The sequence below is a fragment of the Notamacropus eugenii genome, chromosome 1, assembly GCF_028372415.1.
Source record: "Notamacropus eugenii isolate mMacEug1 chromosome 1, mMacEug1.pri_v2, whole genome shotgun sequence".
NCBI classification, from domain to species: domain Eukaryota; kingdom Metazoa; phylum Chordata; class Mammalia; order Diprotodontia; family Macropodidae; genus Notamacropus; species Notamacropus eugenii.
In genome coordinates, this window is record NC_092872.1 from 579,902,216 (window position 1) to 579,922,619 (window position 20,404).

Below are 20,404 nucleotides of genomic sequence, written 5' to 3' on the forward strand. Positions count from 1 at the left end.
TTGGAAGCACCAAAATCTTATAGACCTCCATAACTACCTCTGAAAATACCCTCACAAAAAAGCCTGAAGCTTGGTACAGTGCCTCTCCACCCCCAATTGAGCAAAGCCCAACTTTAATATAAAGTTCAAATTCAAGAAGTAGGCTGATAAAATGAGAAAATAACAAAAACAACAAAATAGCCTTAAAAAGCTACTACAATAACAGGGGAAGACCAAAATATAAGCTTAGAAAAAGACAATAATGTGATAACAACTACAAGCAAAGCCTAAAAGGAATATGCAAAGTGTACTCAAACCCAACAAGAATTCCTGGGGGAGTTATTTTAAAAAGAGAGAGAGGAAGGGAGAGAGATAACAGTGGTAGAGGAAAAATTGGAAAAGAAAAGAGTGATGCAAGAAGATTCTGAAGAGAGTCAACACCTTGATAAAAGAGGAATAAAAAATATGGAAGAAAATAACACCCTAAAAAACAGAATTGGCCTAATGGCAAAAGAGAAACAAAAATTCACTGAAGAAAAGAAGTCTTTAAAAAGCAGAGGCAGTCAAGTGGAAAGAAAATGTACAAAAGTGCCCTGAAGAAAATATTTCCCTAAAAATTAGAATTGAGCTAGTGGAAGTTAATGACTTCATGAAACATTAAGAAACAATAAAACAAAGTCAAAAGAATGAATAAAAAAAAGAAAATGTGAATGATCTCATTGAAAAAAACAACTGACCAAGAAAATAGAACAAGGAGACATAATTTAAGAATTGCTGACCTCCCTGGAAGTCAAAAAAGAGCTTAGACCTCATATTTCAAAAATTATAAAAGAAAATTGCCTCAGTATCTTAGATTAAGATGGTAAAATAGAAATTGAAAGAATCCACTAATCACCTCCTGCAAGAGATCTCAAAATTAAAATTCTCAGGAATGTTATAGCCAAATTCCAGAGCTTCCAATTCAATGAGAAAATATTGCAAGCAGTCAGGAATTTGGGATAAGGGAGAGAATGATAAAGGGGAAGGAAGATTAAGGTAGTGGTCAGAAGCAAAACAGGCTTTCAAAGAGGTGGAGGGCAAAAAAAGAGAGAGAAAGAAGGATAAATAGAGAAAAATAGGATAGAAGAAAATGTACAGATAGTAATCCTAACTGTGGATGGGAATGGAATGAATTCACCCATAACACAGAACCAGATAGAAGAAAGGATTAGAAACCAGAATCCAACAATTGTTTTTGGTTTTGTTTTTTTTATAAGAAACAGACTTGAAACAGAAAGACAAACACTAGGCTAAAATAAAAGCTAGAATCAGACATGACAGAAATGATTGAAGAACAACATGAACAAAAGCAAAATCTACCATGCTTCAGCTGAAGTAAAAAAATGCAGGGTTAGTAATCATTATCTCAGATAAAGAAAAGGCAAAAGTAGACCTAATTAAAAGAGATAAGAGGGAAACTACATCTTGCTAAAAGACACCATAAACAATGAAGTAATATCAATACTAAACACATAGGCACCAAATGGCATAGCATCCAAATTCCTAAAGAAATGTTAGATGAATTATAAAAGGAAGTAGACAGTAAAGCTATACTAGCAGAGGGCTTCAATTTCCCCCTCAGAGCTAGATAAATCTAAGCAGAAAATAAATAAGTAAGAGGTTAAGAAGAGGAAAAGTTAGAAATTATAGATCTCTGGGGAAAACTTAATGGAAATAGACTTTTTCTCAGCTACACATGGCACTTTCAAAAGAACTGACCATGTATCAGGCCATGAAACCCCACAAACAAATGCAGAAAGGCAGAAACATTAAATGTACCCTTTACAGATCATAATGCAATAAAATTATATTCAATAAAGAGTTGGAGAAGCAGAGATAAAAAATTAATTGAAAACTAAATAATCTAAGCCTAAAAATGAATGGGTCAAAGAAAAATTCCTAGAAACAATAATAATTTCATTAAAGAGAATGACAACAATGAAAGGACATACCAAAATTTGTGGGATTCAGCCAAGCAGTACTTAGGGGAAAAATCTATATCTCTAAACATCTACATCAGTTAGAGAGAGAAAAAGCAGATCAATGAATTGAGTATACAACTAAAAAAATAGAAAAATAACAAAGTAAAATTTCCCAATTAAATACCAAAATGAAAATCCTGAAAATCAAAGGAGAGAATAAAAATTAAAAGTAAAAAATGAAATAATAAATAAAGCTTTTGTTGTTCAGTTATTTTCAGTCATGGTTGATTCTTTGTGATACCATTTGGTGTTTCTTGGAAGAGATACTAGAATGGTTTGCCAAGTTCTCCTCCAGCTTCTTTCACAGATGAAGAACAAGATAAAATGACTTGCCAAGAATCACATAGTTGTTGTCTGAGGCCAGATTTGAACTCAAGAAGATGAGTCTTCCTGACTGGAGGCCCAGCACTCTATTTACTGTACCAAATAAAGTAAAATAGATAAACCATTGGTTAACTTGATTTCAAAAAAGAAAAAAAAATCAATGATCAGTATGAAAAATGAAGAGTGAATGTGCCACTAAGGAAGATGAAAGTAAAGCAATTGTTAGGTGCTATTTTACTCAATTATATATTGTGTTAAGAGCTCCACTGATGTTCCAAAGAGATCAAAGAATAGTGGAAAAGACCCCTTTGTTCAAAAATATTTATAGCAACTCTTTTTTGTGGTGGAAAAGAATTGGATATTAAGGGAACTCCCATCAACTGCAGAACGGTTGAACAAATAAGATACAAAGAATAGGATGGTTTCACAAAAACTTGGGAGGACTTATATGAACAGTTGCCAAGTGGAATGCGCAGAATCATGAGAATGTTGTACACAGTAATATCTGTATTGTAGTCATGATCAACTGTGAAAGACTAAGCTATCTTCATTAATACAATGATCCAAGACAATTCCAAAGGACACATGATGACAAATACTATGCCCCTTCAGAAAGAGAACTGATGAGTTCTCAGTACAGATTGAAGCATACTTTTTCACTTCATTTTTCTTGCTACTTTTTTGCAACATAGCTAATATGGATATATATACATATGTGTGTGTGTTTGTGTGTGTATCATGAAAAAGAAATTGGGCTCATTGAAGGCAACCTTTCTTTGTATCCCCAGCAGATAGCATTAGATGCTAAATAAATGTTTGCTGACTTGCTTCAATTGAAATAGAATTCTGCATAGAGATAATAAAAATGAAACCATGGGGGCTGATGAGATCACCTGACAAAATTGTATAGAGGACAAAAAGAAGAGCACCCAGGAAACTCCTAGAGGACCTCCCACTATTAGCAGAAATGGCCTGGATAAAAATCCAGGAAAGGAGACAGAGAACAAGCCATCTATACATAGAAGAACCAGGAAAAAGTAGTAAGAATATCTCAAAAAATAAAAGTATCACAAAAACAAAGGTTGTTAAGAGGTCAAGAAGGATCAGAACTAAGAAAGGGGAATTATATTTGGCCACTTAAAAACCACTCAGGAACTTTGGAGAGAGTAGTTTAGATTGAATGATGAGATCAGAGCCAGACTGCAAAAGGCTGTGAAGACAGCAAAAGGAAAGGATGTGGAAATTGTTATTGTAGATAGCCACCTTGAGGACTTTAGGTAAAGAAAGGAGGAGGAATGTAGGAGAATGCATAGCAGGGATGGATGGAATAAGTGAGAATTGTTTTGTGAGAATGCAAGAAACATGGGGATGTTTGTAGACAGTAAGGAAGCAGTCAATAGACAGATTGAAGAAAAGTGGAAAAAATGCAATTATGGGAGGGTAGAGAAGATGGAAAGAAATGGGATGACTTGTGCATGTAGAGGGGTTGACCTTGGCAAACAGGAAGGTTCCTTCTTCCCATGAAAAAAGGGAGAAAGAGGAGATAGTAACAGAAAGTATCTGAGTGATGTGAGATGAAGAAGAGGGGAGAAGACAGAGCTCTCTGCTGATAGCTTCAATTTTTTCAGTGAAATATGAGCTGAAATTCTCTTCTCAGAGGTGCAGAAGGGGAAGCTACTGGCAATTTGAGGAGAAATGAAAAAGTTCAGAAAAGCTACTGTAGTGTGATAGTCAATTGATTAGGGATGTGTAAAACGGTTGTCTTGTAGCAGTGAGGGCCCAGTTTAGATTATGTAAGTTGAATTAGTAGTGGACCCATTCAATATAATTTCTTGATTTTTTCCAACTTCTTTTTTCCCCAAAATTTATTTGTTTTTAGTTTTCAACAATCACTTCCATGAGTTCCAAATTTTCTCCCTCCTCCCTCCCCAAGATGGCATGCAATCTTATATGGTCTCTACACATATATTCCTATTAAACCCATTTTCACATTAGTCACATTGCATAGAAGAATTAAAATGAATGGACAAATAATGAGAAAAACAAAACAAAAGGGAAAATAGTCTGTTTCATTCTATGTTTCGACTTCATAGTTCTTTCTCTGGATATGGATGGCATTTTGCATTGAGTCCTTCGGAAATATTTTAGGTCCTTGCATTTCTGTGAAGGGCTAAGTATATAAAAAAAAATAATCCTTACACTCTATGGCTATTACTGTGTATAATGTTTTCCTGGATCTGCTCACTTCATTTAGCATCAGTTCATGTAAGTCTTTCCAGGTTTTTCTGAAGTCTACCTGTTCGTCATTTCTTACAGCACAATGGTATTCCATTACATTCATAAACCACAGCTTGCTCAGTCATTCCCCAGTTGATGGGTATCCTCTCTATTTCCAGTTCTTGGTCACCATGAAAAGAGTTGCTATAAATATTTTTGTACATATGGGTGCTTTTCCCATTTTTATGATCTCTTTGTGATACAGCCCTAAAAGTGATATTGCTGGACCAAAGGGTATTGGAATTGTAAGGCAAAGGAAGAGGTGGCATGACAACAGATTATATTCAAATAAAAGATTTTCAGAATTCATGAACATGGATGTGGAACACTTGACTGTGATGGCAAGACCAAAGTTTTGACTATTTCTCTTTGTAATTGTAGTGGGAGTGGAGGAATAGTTCATGGAAAATGAGCAACTTGAGGAACTGACAGATTATTATATTTGAGAGAATATGCTGAAGTTCCCTAGTATGAAGGCAAGAGTAGATAGGAGAAAAAGACTGTGAACCAAGAACTGAACTCATTGAGAAAAAGAATATTCTGGAAGTCAGTAGACAACAGCTCCCAGAATCCTGATTAGGCAAAAGGTATTCATTGAAAGAACCACAAAGGAGCAGAGGTTACTGGGTAATACTGGCAGAAGCAGAGAAAAAGTATCAATGGGGAACAAAGAACTTCCCCACCAAGACCAGGGAACCTAGTAATAATGCAAACAGTGTTGGAAAGGATATCTAGGAAAAACCGTCATCAGGAAGGAGCCAGGTCTCAGTGAGTGCATGAAGATGGAGGGAGTAAAAAAGGAAAGAAAAGGTTTAAGATGAAAATATAGTTTGATACCTAAGGAATAGGCATTCGAGAAAATACAGTGGGAGGGTTGAATAGGTTTAGAATGGGAGCTCGGTTGGGGGGAAGGGACAATTAGGTTGAGAAGGATAGGAATAAAGGAGCAGTCAGCTGAGAAAACTTGACAGGTTTTAAATATCAGTGAAACATTTAGAATCACTGGAATGGGGTAAGTAGGACAGAGTGGAAATATGTTAACTACTAAAGGAATGAGTTCAGGTGGGTTATCATTGTCCACTGAAGTTTGTCCTTGGGTGGAGTAGTCCTAGGTAGGGGCGAGACAGTTGTATGTGGCTAGGGGAAGGAGGGAAGTGAAGGCAAGGAGGGCTACAAGGAGTATTGATAAGGACAAGACCTTACACCTAGAAGCTATAGGTAGCCACAGATGTTACCTGTCTTGGGTGTGATGGAAAGGAAAGCAGATCCAAAAACTATGCTTACCTAGAGCGTGATGTAAAAACCTTAGGAAGGCAGACCTTGAAGAGAATGATACAACAGGACTAAAGTTACCCCTGAAAGAAAAAGCACTTTGTGCAATGGGAAGTCGGTTCATATTGCATCTAGCCTCAGCTCTGCCGCTGACTTGCTATGAAACAAGTTACTTCAGCTATCATGGCCTTCTTTCTTTCATTCTGTAAAAATTAAGGGGTTAGACTGAATTATCTTTAAAATTCTTCCACCTCTAAAATTAAATCACCCTACCTTAATACCCTCAGTTGGATAAGCCACTGTTTACATTTTACAGAAGAGGCAACTAAGGGCTAAAGAGATTGTCACTTACTCAAGGTACCATAACTAATAAGTAGTAGGAAATACCTAGGTTAGAACTAGGAAGAGACCCCAGCTCTCCTTCCCAAAGACAGTGTATAATAAATCCAAACAAAAGCTTAAGTCAGTTATAGGCTCCCTGAAACATCCCTAAGGTATCAGTTATTATCCTTCCAAAGTCCTATCATAGGCATGCTTACCTAATGTTCAAGGTGAATTCAAGCATAACTAATATGGTGGCAGTCGTGTCATCATTGTGGGACATCTTGGGATCATAGGATCATAAGTTTAGAGCTCAGATGAGTCTATGAGGTCATCAAGTCCAAATCTCACCTTTTATGGATGAAGAAACTAGGCTGCAGAGATGGTAAATGACTTCCCTAGGGTCACATAACTAGTAAATGTCGGAGGTGTGATTTTATCTCAGACCCAGTTATCTACCTTCTCCCCTATCCCTCATCTCTCAATGCTAGAAGAGGTTATCCCAGTCTCTGTAGATATTCACTTGTAGCCACAACCACTGCTATTACTGCAACCTTCTTTGGCTTCCCACTCATTATCATTATACTGCTTTTTTAAGACTGGGGTACAAGAGAAAGCTGGACCTTCTACTGATTTGTTTACCTCTCTGTCTAGATCCTCTACTAAAGTAGTTCTTAACTTTTTTTTTTAAATACAATCCCCTTTGTCAGTTTCCTGAAGTTTCTGGACCTCTCAGAATTATTTCACCTACCTTTCAACTAGAAGTTAGTGAAAATAAAGATATTATTGTTTTTCTTTCCAAGTTCATGGACCCCAGCAATCTATTGGCAGACCTATTGGGAGTCTAGGGACCCCAGTTAAAAACTCCAACTCTAACGCATTCCAGACTCTTCCAAAGGCTCTGCCTCACCTATTATGTGCCCCTTTCTGCTTCCCAGAGACTGATTCCTGTACAGGTCAGGTCTTCTGCTTGCTTACTTTCATTCCTAAGAGATCTTCCCTCCCATCCAGAGACTCCAAAAAGTCACACAGATTGATTAAGGATAAATCAGTTGAACTTGTTTTCTTACCCCTATGACTCCATTTACTATTTTATTTTCCATGACTCAGTCCAATACCATATATCCTTGGGGACCTAATAGGCACAGGTAAGGGAAAAAAACAGATAAAATCTTACATTAAAACAAAATAGTATCTAGTCATCAGTCCTTAAGCTTTACTATCAGCCTTCTATGAAAAGAAAGTATAGGGCAAAGGGAACAGTTGGAATTTTACCTTTTTAGCCAAATAGGTAAGACTGGAAATTTTTTTCTGTATTTTAGGGCAAAGGGATGGGTTTTATTAAAAGGATGCCCTTATAAAGTTTGTATTTTTTTAATGTGAAGTTTAGTTGTTAAGTTTTTTTAATTATATTTCAAGTTTTCTTAGTTGGTTTGATAAATAAAAATAATGTATATTATAATTGAGTAATCAACAAATTTTTCCCCTTAAAAATAAATGAATGAAATTCCCTGGGTGCACACCATAAAGAAATAGTCTCCATATGCCTATACATACAAAGCAATGATGATAAAGATCTGGGCAACTGATTAATAAAATAGTGGCTCAAAATAACATTTGAATGACCTAAAGTATAGCCTGTGGGTCAGGAAGAGAGAGTACCTAATGACTGCTGACAAAAAAACATTTGAATATCATATGGTCAATGAGATAGATGGTAGAGTAGTTGTTTTCATCATAATTCCCCTAATCTAACAACTTCAAAAGAAAGAAAAATGTGCCAAATCAATAGTAATTGAAGCTGTGTCCAAAAGATAAGAAGAAAAAAAAACACTGTATACAGTAAAAAGCCTTATGAAATAATACTGGAGACCTGAAATAATAAAAGCTCCCACTTATATCCCCACATACACAGTCCCCAGGCCTCCTCACATGGCAGGCATAGCCAATATAAACAACCTGACAAACTTGAGTTTCATGATTAGAATACTATAGTTCCTACCTGGTTCTCCTCACCCACCCAGCAACCCCATAGACATGACAATGACTCATTCTAAATTCCTCACATGCAAAAAAAAAGCAGAAAGAATTGTTCATGTCCAGTCACTCCAAAAAAAAAAAAAAAAAAGGAATGCACTCAGGAATAAGGAGAAAGATGTGACAGCAGAGAGACAGTCAGAGTAGAAGGGAGAGCCAATACCAAGAGAAAGGGGGATAGAAATCCATCAATAGTAAATCATTATCCTGGTAGAGATAACCCAAGACAGGGTCTCAGATAGTCCCTGTCCCTCTATCTGGAGGAGACTGAGGATACCTAGCCTCAGTAGTCTGTGTAGAAGAATGAAAATAATACTTTTAAAAGATATGATGGAAATTAGATTGGGAATCAAACCCTTTAAATCATAAACAAATAAAACATACAAAGAATACATGATGGAACAATCTCTTCAAAGTAGTAAAGGCTCTTAAAAAATAATGACTGAATTAGAACCCAAAAATTCAGAAGTAGAAGAAAATTTAGCAGAAAAGTAAAAGACAAAACTTTCAAAGAACATATGAATTCCATATAATCCAATGTGACTGACCATAAAAATGCAACATACAGAAATAATTTCAGTATCATGGCTCTTTCATGGTGAAAAATATATGAATTTAAGAGTCTGAGTAATACAGTACAAGAATTAAGAAAATTTCCAAGTTTTAAAAATAGACAACAGCAGAACCAGTAAAGCAGTATGTATGCTAACAATCACATAATTAGAAAGAAATTAACAATACAGTGATTGAACTGAAGGTTGCAAAGCCATCATCACAAAGCTTTGTCCCCAGATGTGGACTTTCTTCCCCTACATATTTGCATCAGCATTGGAGGTTGCACATAACATCACTTTTTCAATTTGTTGATTAGCGTGGTCAGGGCAGAGGAGTAAGGTGTTTCTCCCTCTTTTTTCTTTCTATATTAGAAGCAATGTCTTCCTGGGAGGGACTGGAAAGAGAGGTACAAGAGGAAACATAGGTGATATAAGAACTAAAAGATATTAATAAATAATTACTTTTTAAAAGAGTTGGTCCTTTAACAGAATCAAGGTCAATATCAGTCAATAGTAGAAAGAAAAGCGAATTCTGCCTTAGGTTACATTAAGAAATGAATAATATTCAAATGAAGGAAAGTAATAGTCCCACTGTACTTTGCTGTTGTCAGACCATATTTGGAGTAGTATTCAATTCTAGGAATACATTTTTAAGGACATTGACATACCAGAATATGCAGGGGGATGATGAGCAGTCGAGAGAATGTGTCATACGTAGATCAGTTTAAGAAACTGACAATGGTTAGTCTTGGGAAGAGAAAAATTGATGGAGTAGGTCATTATAACATGCCACGTATTTCAAGGGCTGCCATATTGAAGAAGGATTTAACTTTTTTTCTACTTAGTTTCTAAGAAAATGGGTAGAAGTTGTAAGACAGGCAGACAGAGATTTGTTTTGAAGAAAAAAATTCAAGTAATTAGAACTCTACTAACTTGGGAGGCAAGAGTTTTCCTCTCACTGGGAATTATCAAGCTAAAACTGCATAATGACTGCTTAATTGATATGTTTTAGAAGGGACAGCTGTTCAGGTACTGGTTAGATTTCTTGCCCTTTGATTTCTCATCCATCTCTGACAATCTGTGATTCTGTGTACATAAGAATCCTTTCCTTAGAAATCAAACCAGACTTCTTTCCCTGAAGGGGAAAGAAACCCACAGTATTCTCAAAGTTCAAAGAAAGTCAGGGGATAAGGAAAGAGGAATGTTTTTTTCAGTGTTTTCTTTTTTTAATTACATATTTCTCGGCTTCCAGATTCAGAAGTTGGAAAAAAAAAAAGCTATTGAAATTTTACCAGGGAACACGGTATTCTAGGCTTGCCTATCAAATTGAGGACAAAGGCCATTCAACTGAACAATATCCATGACCAGAGGATTTACAAGCATATTGTTGAATTCTGTTTTTCTTGCAAAGCCAAATGCTGCAGAATGTGTTGATTTAATTGAGAGAAAAATTTTGTCACATTCCCTTCCTTTTATTATCATTGAAATCAGATTCGATCTAAATTTTCAATGCAAAAAGGGTGGCCAACTCTCCTTAAATTATTTGTGGAATATATTTCATCCCAAATTTCCACTTCCTTTAACTCCCAAACCCTTGGTGTGTGCTCAAGAGTAGCCTAATTGAATGAAGTGCGGTCAATTTCTTCTCCACTGTTTGGCAATTGCTGGCTTCTTTTTTTTCCATAGCCACTTTTGAAACAAGTCCTGTTTTTGACATTTGGTAGTCTCTTGAAGGGTTTTCAGTACTCCATTAAATACTATTTGTAATTCAATTTGTCATTATCACATACACAGCCTTTTAAGGTTTGTGAAATACTTTATGTATAGTATTCCATTTGATGTTCATGAACAATCATATGGTAGCTACACAATAGGTATTTTTATCTCTGTTTTACATATGGAGAAATTGAACCTCAGATAAGGTAAGGTAGTTTTGCCTGTTATCACATAGATAATCTGAACTCAGGTTTCCATGACTCTAAACCTCTAATTATTTTACTCAAATTATTATGCTATTTTGAAATAAAATGGTAGGTGAGAACATTTCCAAATGAACACAAATTCTGAAAGGTTCAGTAAAATCTGGCTGTTGGGTAGAATTGACAGAAATATATCATTAGAAGTGACAACTACAGTTCACAGAACCATTACTTTTAATTCTAGGTGATATAGATACATGCACAGACATATAAATATACATATGTATGTACATGTGTATATATATATGTGTGTGTGTGTGTGTGTGTGTACATATATATATATGTATATATATATATACATATATATATATGTATATATATATATATACATATATATATATATCCCTCTACTCCCAAAAATCACTTATGAGCTTAATCGAAATTATTTTAGTTATTTGCAAAGCTAATTTGTTCCATTAATACTGTTTGACTCTGCCTACAATTCTGTCAAACCACAGTGGATTTGCTGATCTGACCTTTCAGTCTATTCTGCTTAGCTAGGTACCATGAGAAAAGACAAATATGAAATACGGTTTTTCCCCATGAAGCACAGACACAATTCATATCCTTTAACAGATATTCTAGGAGCTTTGTAACCACTTACCCAATGACCTCAGGATAAACCTGAACGTTGGGTGTTTTTCTGAAATGTTAGAATGTGTTATTATACATTCTATTGAACACTCTTTTGAGTGTTCAGAGAAGGAGGGTGGGGAAGGAGCCACCAGGGTGAGGCAGACTACGTGCTAGTTATGTAACGAAGGCTATTGTCACCGGTTCCTAGAAATCTTAGTCCCAAAGCGGACAGCGTGATAGAACAGAAAGAGTACTATATTTGGAAATAAGGAACTCAAGTTAGATACTTAGCTCTGACTTCTTACTTATTTTATTTTGGCTAAGTCAGTTAAACATTTTGGGTCCCAATTTCTTAATTTTTTAAACTGAAAGTAGTTAGCTTAGATGGTTCCTAACACTCTTCCAGCATTAAACTTATGATACCACTGCACACCCTTCCAAGTTTCTTTTCACTTCCCTTTTATGTGTTCCCTTCCCACATTACAACTTTTATTCCTTTAGGCCAGGAATCATCTTTTTTTTGAATATATTTGTATTCTCAACACTTAGTGCAATGCCTAGAACATAAGGGCTTAATAAATGTTCTATCTACAGGTAACCTATGAAAGAACTTCCAGTTCTTATGGTGGTTACTTCACATCTTCTCATAGGTGACATTCAACAATTGCTACCCATTTATTTTTGCTTATCTGTTTATAAAATTTTTTTTTAAAAATTTGAATTCCAAATTCTCTCCTGCTCTCTTCAACAATGACTTTTAAAATAGTAAGCCAAAGAAATGTCTAGGGACCACTGGTGTCCCCCTACCCTGATGGGAGCTGTGCCTTGCTCGTCTCTTCAAAAGAGGGAATCTTTCACTTGCTCTAGAAACAAAAAATTCTAGTTTGACTCTGGAGTGACCCTTCAAAAGCCTGGAAAGAAGTCTTTGTGTCTTAGTTTTTTCTTCAGTGTTAAATGGGAATAATAATAGCACCTATCTTGAAGTCCTTGGACTCAAATCACATATGGATAGCACTTTGTGAACCTTAAAGAGCTAGCTAAGTATGAGCGACCACTATCTTCTTATTTTTATCTTTTCAAATGGAGCTTATATAGAAATAGTCCTGTGACAAATCACTCTCCTATCATTATATTTTTATTCTGAATATTTTGTTAATTGTTGCACAAATAGATAAAACACTGCTTTTTTGTAGCTTAGTAAAAAAATATTATGAGATCCTCTCATTTTCACTAAAAGTATCTTTGGCACAGTACCAGTAGGAGACAGGACAACTTGGATGCAATAGACTTCATTCATTTCCACATGATTTTGAACTCCTCTGCTTGATCTCTATATTCTGAAAGCTTTTCCCTCCATGTAGTTTGAATCTTTACTAAGGCAATATCTATTAAAAACTGTTTATGTTTCTATAAACCAATGTTATGCCCAGGAAATTGTAAGTAACAGTTCAGTTTTTTATAATGGTCTAATTTTAGTGAAATTTGTTTGTTGAGTTCTCCAAGCCATTTGGAGTCTCTGTTTGGTGTATGAGAATTTTTCATCTATAAGTACATAATTATAATTATTATTAATTACTGGTATTTCTACAGCACTTTAATGTTTACAGGTAAAATATATCATGTGATTCTCACAACAACCCCGAGAGATAGATGCTAATATCATCACCATTTTACAGATGAGAAAAATGAGGCTGAAAGGTTAAAAGTAACTTTCCCAGGGTCATACAACTGTTCGTTCGATTTCAGCTTTTTCTGACTCCAAGTCCAATGTGCTAGTCACTGTGCAACCAAGTATTATTATGAGTCTGGCTTAGAACACAATGCAATAAAGAGAAAATTTTCTAATATTACATGTATCTTAGATAGAATGTCAACTAATCCACATTTCCCAAACTATTTTCCAATTCCTCATATTCATCAATGAAGCTAGGACATCTTTTCTTTCAATATTGTAGCATTAAGCTCTCCTCAAACAGTGGCTTTCATTTCTAAGACTCCCAAAAAACAGAAAAGGTGTTGGGCATCAAGGCATGATAAAGCTTGAAGTTTTATTGGTGTATCAGCTCTAATTATTTTATGGAATCTAATTTTAGATTTGGACAACTAGTTTTAGCTACGGACCTTGGAGATCATTTAGTCTAACTCTCACTTTACAGATGAGGAAATAAGGACACAAAGAGGCAATTTGCCCTACCTAGAGTTAATTGATGGCAGAGCTTTGGATTTCAGCCTCTATATCTCCTGATACTCAGTCCAATGTTGGTTTCTTTTTGTTTTTCCCCAATACTCCTCTCCAGAAGTTCACAGGACACTCCTAAGTGCAGGTTTAACAAGATTAAAATGTAATTGGGGAATATTTAACAAAATAAATTAAAATACAATACAATAGAACCTAGATAATGTTAGTACATGGCTTTGTAAGATAATATGTGACTTGCAGAGATCCTAGGTATGGTCTGGTGGTCTCAGTTTCTATCTGAGTTTGACACCACTGCTCCAGACTATCAAAACCAGAGTTTGCCTTTTAAGCGCATTTCTGACCCAGATCATGCAGGGGTTAGTTAACCTGAAGTGGTCTGCACTTTGCTAATCCTAATGCTCAGAATTATAGGAAATAATTTATTGAAAGTTTGTGAAACCTTGGTGATCTACAAGGATCATAAAAGAGCATGCTCAACAGTCACCAAGGGCAGATAGCAGCATATCCAGCATCACATAATCACGGGGTTGCTATTTTACTTCCATAGGATATGTAGGCAGAACTTGAAAAGACCAGTCAGAAAATAGGAAACATACTGAAGAGTCCCAAAGGGCACAGCCACAGTCATCTGTTGGCATAAGGGTGCCCCCTGTTGTCACAGTCAACTCACTTGGTGAGTTTCTATGCCCTAAATAAGTACAGGGCAAGTTACCCACTTTCAAATTGGGAATTTAGCAAAACCTATTGCTTTGATGGTTTGCTATTTAAAACCATTCCCCCATCTTCCACCTTTTGAATTATTTTCAACTGTTTCCTCTGGTGGAGATCTAGCAAAACCAAGATGACTTATTTTTTAAGCTCAAAAAAATAAAAGCCAGAAAAGTTTCTGCAGCTGGGTCTTTTTGCACTTGTAAGTAACTTACCATTAGGTCAAGTTGTTGGTGAGCATAGCAAAAGTCAGAAGGGAAGTATCTGGAGCTGGAACCGGAACCAAATTCTTTACTTGGATTTGGTTCAACTTGGTTTGGGAGTCTTGGAGAGATATTTAACCCTTCTGTTCCTGGAAGATAATATACATGATATCTACTCTCTCTTGCTTCTTCGTATTAATATGCATTTATGAAATGGGGAAACACTTGCACTACTTTGTTTTACAGGTCCCAAAGTGCTATATAAAATGCAAAGTATTATTACGTAGGAGTCTGTAAGGTGGCTCAGTGGACAGAGCACTGGATCTAGAAGCAGAATTCAAAAGTAGTTTCAGATACCGTGACCCTGGACAAGTCACTTAACCTCTTTTTGAGTTAATTTACTAGAGAAGGAAATGGCAAAGCGCTCCAAGTATCTTTGCCAAGAAAATCGCAGATGGGGTCTGATGAAGAGTCAGACACAACTGAACAACAATAAATTATTATTTATCAGTATTATGAATCAGAAAGAGAAGAGGGAGGAAAGAGAGGCAAACGTTTTGAGAAAGCTGCGATAAGTCACACTCAAACATACACTAAGGGAGAATTCAGTTCAATTAAATTCATTGACTCATAAGCATAGACTCTGTGCAAAGCTCATTGCTAGATGGCAGGAATATAAATACATATATGAATCAATGCACATATTTTATCTACCCCATCCCCAGTAGAAAGTAAACTGTTTTGTCTTTGCTGTTGTAACTACAGAGTCTTGGTGTGCTGACAGTGCTTAATACAAGTTTGCTAGATTTAACTGAATCACAGAAGAGGTAAATCGCTGTATCTTTTAATTGGCTTCCATCTTCTCCATTAAGGAGAAACATCCTTACCTGGAATGATTAAAGCCCATCAACGAAAAGAAGGTCATGGAAGCATTTACATGCTTTAAATTGTGTGTGTTTTGTGTGCGTTCATCCTTCATTGTGGAAGAAAACCATGCCATCAGAGAAATGGTGACATGACTTGCACTTGACTTTGTTTTGAGTGAGGGAGGGCTGTGCAGGTCACCACCTCACTTCTCCTCCAGAGCCATCTGAATCCAGTGACCAGATATTCATCAGGATGACTGGCGATGACCCAGGATGCAATATCTGTTTCCAAACCAAGATGAATTGTAACATCGAGCAATGAATACACTGGAAGAAATAAACAGATCTGCAGAGTTTCGTGGCAATAAGCATAGACAAATGGAAATTTTGATATTAGTAGATAAGATTTATAATAAGGGGAAGGGAATAAGCATTTATAAAGCAGTTACATGCCAGGCACTGTGCTAAGTGCTATTTGATTCTTATAACAACTGCAAGGTAGGTGTTATTATCATTATTTTTTCATTATTCTCATTTTAAAGTTGAAGAAAATGAGGCAAACAGAAGTTTAGCAACTTGCCCAGGATCACACAGCTAGTAAGTCTCTGAAGTCATATTTGAACTCATGTTTTCCTTCAGTGCTCTAACCACTGCACCAGCACCTGCCTCATGGTAGTTTACTTAGGGGCACCAAAAGATTTGACTGAAATTAATTGAAACAATGAATAACTTAAGCAAAGTAGCAGGATAGAAAGAAAATCCAAGAAATCAGTTAACCCCACCGAAAAGCATTAAAAAACCCAACAAGAAGGAATACAGAAAATAACAAAGCAAGCACTCTGAGGTCCCACTTCATACCCACTAGACTAACAAGATTGACAAAAATGGGAAAATGACAAATGCTGGAGAGGCTGTGGGAAACTATACAATTGAAGCACTGTTTTTGAAGTTGTAAATGAGTTTGGCCATTCTGGAAAGCAATTTTGAACTGTAACCAATGAGGGTCTACCTGGCACTCTCCATTTTGCTTCTGAGTGTCAAGGACATGGACATGATCATGTGACCAGGTATCTGCCTGCATCCCAGTGTTGAGCCTTGCCAGGCATCAGAAGAAAATACTGTTTTACTGTCATTTTCTTGATTTACTTCTCATTCAGAAAAAAAAAATCTTTTCTTAAACAAAAAATTTTCTTACATTCCTTTCTTAAAGTTACCAAACTGCATTCCCTTTGACCCAGCAAAATCACAGGTTGTGTTTGTCCTTCATTCTCAAAGAGTACCAGGACATCAGGGAGATGATGACATGACTTGCACCTGATTAATTTGAGTGAGGGAGGATTGTGTAAGGTCACCAGCCTCACTTTCTCCTCCAGAGCTGTCTGGGGCCAGTGGCCAGATATTCATCAGGACTGGAGATGGCCCAGGATGCAATGGGAGACCCTATACCTTTTAAGCTAAAGGCTTTTCAGGTTTTCATTTTGAGTGAGGTAATGTCCAGTCAGTAAATAGACCTCTTTAAGAAGTGAATCCATTTAATCAATCAATCAATAAGTAAATAAAACTGGGAGCAGAAGACTCTCAGGGTTGCTGGGCAAAAGAGAAAGAGTTACTATTTACATTCACTCTGAGCTAGGAAGGCAGGGACTCCTATGGGCTCCAGAGTGAATTGGTTTTAAGGCTTGGTCTTTGAGAAAACAATCTAGCCAGTAAATTCCAGGTTAGGGAGGCAGCAATAATTTTGATTATTATAATGCAAATAGCTTTTGAACAAACAGAATCAATACAATTATATGAAGAAAACAATTCACTAGAGAAAAGTCTTTGTAGTATCTCTGATAAAGTTCCAATATGCAAAATGTGTTGATAATTGAAACATATATAAGAACAAAAGCTATTTCTTAATTGATAAGTAGTCAAAAGAAATAAGCAATATTTCTAAAATGAAAGCTGTCAGTCACAATATAAAAAATGCTACAAATTAATAATAAGACAAACACAAACTGAAATAATTCCAAGATCATACCTTAAACCATCAGTTTGGCAAAGATGACAGTTATCATAGGAGCTATTGAAAGGTAGGCATACTGATGCACTATTGGTGGAGCCATGAATTGGTCCAACCGTTCTGGAAAACAATTCAGGACCATGCCTCAAAATTCACTTAACTGTACTATTTGACTCAGTGATACCATTATTTGGCAACACACCGAAGAGTTCAAAGAAAGAAGAAAAAAGACCACTTATACCAAAAAAAAATTATAATAATTCTTTTATTTGTAGCAAAGAACTAAAAACAAAATGGATGCCCATCAATTAGGAACTGGCAGAACAAATTGTGATGTGTGAATACAATGGAATATTATTGTGCTATGAGAAATGACGAATATGAAAAATTCAGAAAAAAACTTGAGAAAGCGTAGGTGAACTTATGCAAAGTGAAATTAGCAGAACTGGGAGAAAAATTCAAGATGATTAGAATAATGTAATGGAAAAGAACTGTGAAAGCCTTCAGAACTGTTATCAAAGCAATGAATAATCTTGACTTCAAAACCCTGAAGATGAATCATGTCTCCCACCTCTTGGCTGAAAGGTGATTGCCTGGAGATAGAGAATGAGTCATTTTCAGAAATGGCCAATATGTGGATCTGTTTTGATTAACAAAAGTAAAATGCTGCTTGTTTTGGTTTGTTTGTTTGCAAGACCAAGCTTCTATCTGGGGAAGGTAAGCGTAAGAGTATAAATTGTAAATAGTGATACAGATTTTTAAAAAAGAGAAAAAAATCAATAAAACATGAAAAAATACAAAGAATGAAACAAAATGAAGTGCAGAAGTGGATACAAATATGGCAATTCTATTACTATCATATTGAATTGAATATACACTTTTTAAAAACACATAGGAAGAGTTTTTGGTTTTATATATAATTATCATTTGTTCTTTACATTTTAAAATGATTGTTTTGCTGATGATTAAATTTATGATAAAAATGTAAGAAATAAAAGGAATCAAGGAAAATGAAAAAAGTCTCAGTAGACTGATAACAGGCAAATGCGGTTCTAATTTTTTTAAGCAATATCCTCTTTTTTCCCCTCTACACTATTAGACTTCATCTCATCAGCTCCCATGGATTCAGTTATCACCTCTATGATGATGATTTTCTTGTCTGCTTATCCATCCTTAACCTCTCTTCTAACTTCAAATTCCCATCTCCGTTTGCCTGCTGGCAACCTAGCTGTACATAGACACCTTAAACTCAACATTTTCAAACTGAACTCATTGTTTTTCCTTTAAAACTCCCTCATCTTCCTTATTGAGCTATTATTGTGGATTGTACCGATAGTCACCCAGGCTTACAACCAACTTTTTCAACTCCCAAATCCATTCTGTTGCCAAATCCTGTCAACTTTACCTTTGTTACATCTCTTGTATATATTGAAGTTTTTTCTTTTGACGCAATTATCACCCTAGTTTAGGTCCTCACACCTGCACTCTCAGAAGAGTCTTTTTTCTGAAATGCTGCCTCAGGTCACTCCCCATTACAATACAATTACAATGCCTGTTCAGCAGTCAAAGGAAAGTATAGGTCTGACCATCTCTCTCTCTCCTTCTCCCCCCCCTCTCCCCTTCTGTCTCTCTGTATCTCTCTTTCTCTATCTCTCTCTGTCTCTGTCTCTCTCTGTTTCTCTTTCTCTATCTCTCTGTCTCTCTCTGTCTCTCTGTCTCTCTCTATCTCTCTCTATCTTTCTGTCTCTATCTCTGTCTCTCTCTCACACATATAAGTGCACACATGCATGCGTGTATGTACACCCACACACTCAGTAAGCTCCAATAGCCTCCTACTACTTTCAAGGGCAAAAATAAGATCCTCTGTTTGGCATTCAAAGCCTTTCAAAATCTGACCCCTTTTTACCCTTTCTTATTTCTTACTTATCCTCACATACTCTTCAGGCCAGTGACTCTGACCTCTTTACTGTTACAAGAGACTTCATCTCAATATAGCTATAAAAAGTAAAAACTTTCATAGTTCACCTAAAGCAGAGGTGTCAGACATATAACCTGCAGGCCACTGCAGGTGGCTCACAACATTCCTGAGTACAACCTAAACCAAATAAAATGTAATTGGGAAATATTTACTAAAACAAATAAAAGTAGAATAAATTGTAGATGACATTATACTTTAAAACTAAGATAATATGAGGCCCAGAGGGATCTTTATGTATGGTTTAGTGGCCCGTTTCTATTGAATTTCGACACCATTGTTTCAGAGGATAGAACATGAATCAATGGGTGGAAGTTATATTAAGGCAGATTTATTTTTTACTCTATTCAAATTAAAGCACATCAGTGACTCACAAAATCAAAGAACCTCTTAGTTGAAAAAGATAAGGAAGACCATAGAAGACCTGCACAAAATTCTCATTTTACAACATTGATAGCAAATGGCCATTTCTTCTTTTCTCAAAGACTTCTAGGTGGGGAGAACTCACAACCTTCCAAAGCAGTTCATTCTACTTTTAAAAATTTGCAGTTTCTATATCCATAAATTCTTTTATATTCGTTTCCTCTCCATTCATAGGACCACCATCCTAATTCAGATCCTAAACACCTTTTGTCTGTACTATTGCAAATGGCTTCTAACTGGCCTCCATGTCTTAAGTTTCTCCCTGCTCTAATTCATCCGTCACTCAGTTATAACACTCATGGTCTTGAAACACAGTTCTTTTACTTCTCAACAGAATCTAGCGATTTCCTATTAGCTCTAGGATCAAATATTAACTCTTCTGTTCAACATTTAAAGCTTTTAACAATCTGGCTCCAACTTCGCTTTCTAGGTTTATTAAACATTACTCCCTATTGTAGGCTAAGTCAAAATTGGCTTACTTCACCAAGTTCAAGGTTTTTTGTTTGTATTTCAATGTAATAGGTACCATTGAACCATACAATCCAATTAAAATTATTTTAATAGTTGAAATTTTAAAACCTGTAATGCAGAAATAACAAAGGATAGCACAACTTTCCCTCTACTGTGAAAAATGGAAGAAAGTGCCCTGTAGTCATTTAAACTCAGGAAAATGTTCCTGACTGC

The 20,404-nt window shown here is 35.9% G+C and overlaps 2 long non-coding RNA genes across 2 annotated transcripts in view; one reads left to right on the forward strand and one right to left on the reverse strand.

Annotated features, from left to right (window-relative positions):
• The window catches only part of LOC140520482 (uncharacterized), an 84,509-nt gene that overhangs the window by 47,552 nt on the left and 16,553 nt on the right, over positions 1-20,404 (forward strand). The window lies entirely within an intron of this gene.
• LOC140520483 (uncharacterized) lies at positions 1,218-18,941 on the reverse strand. Its single transcript, XR_011972522.1, has 2 exons — positions 15,339-18,941; positions 1,218-7,329 (listed from the first exon to the last, which is right to left on the reverse strand). It is a non-coding gene; the product is annotated as an uncharacterized lncRNA (long non-coding RNA).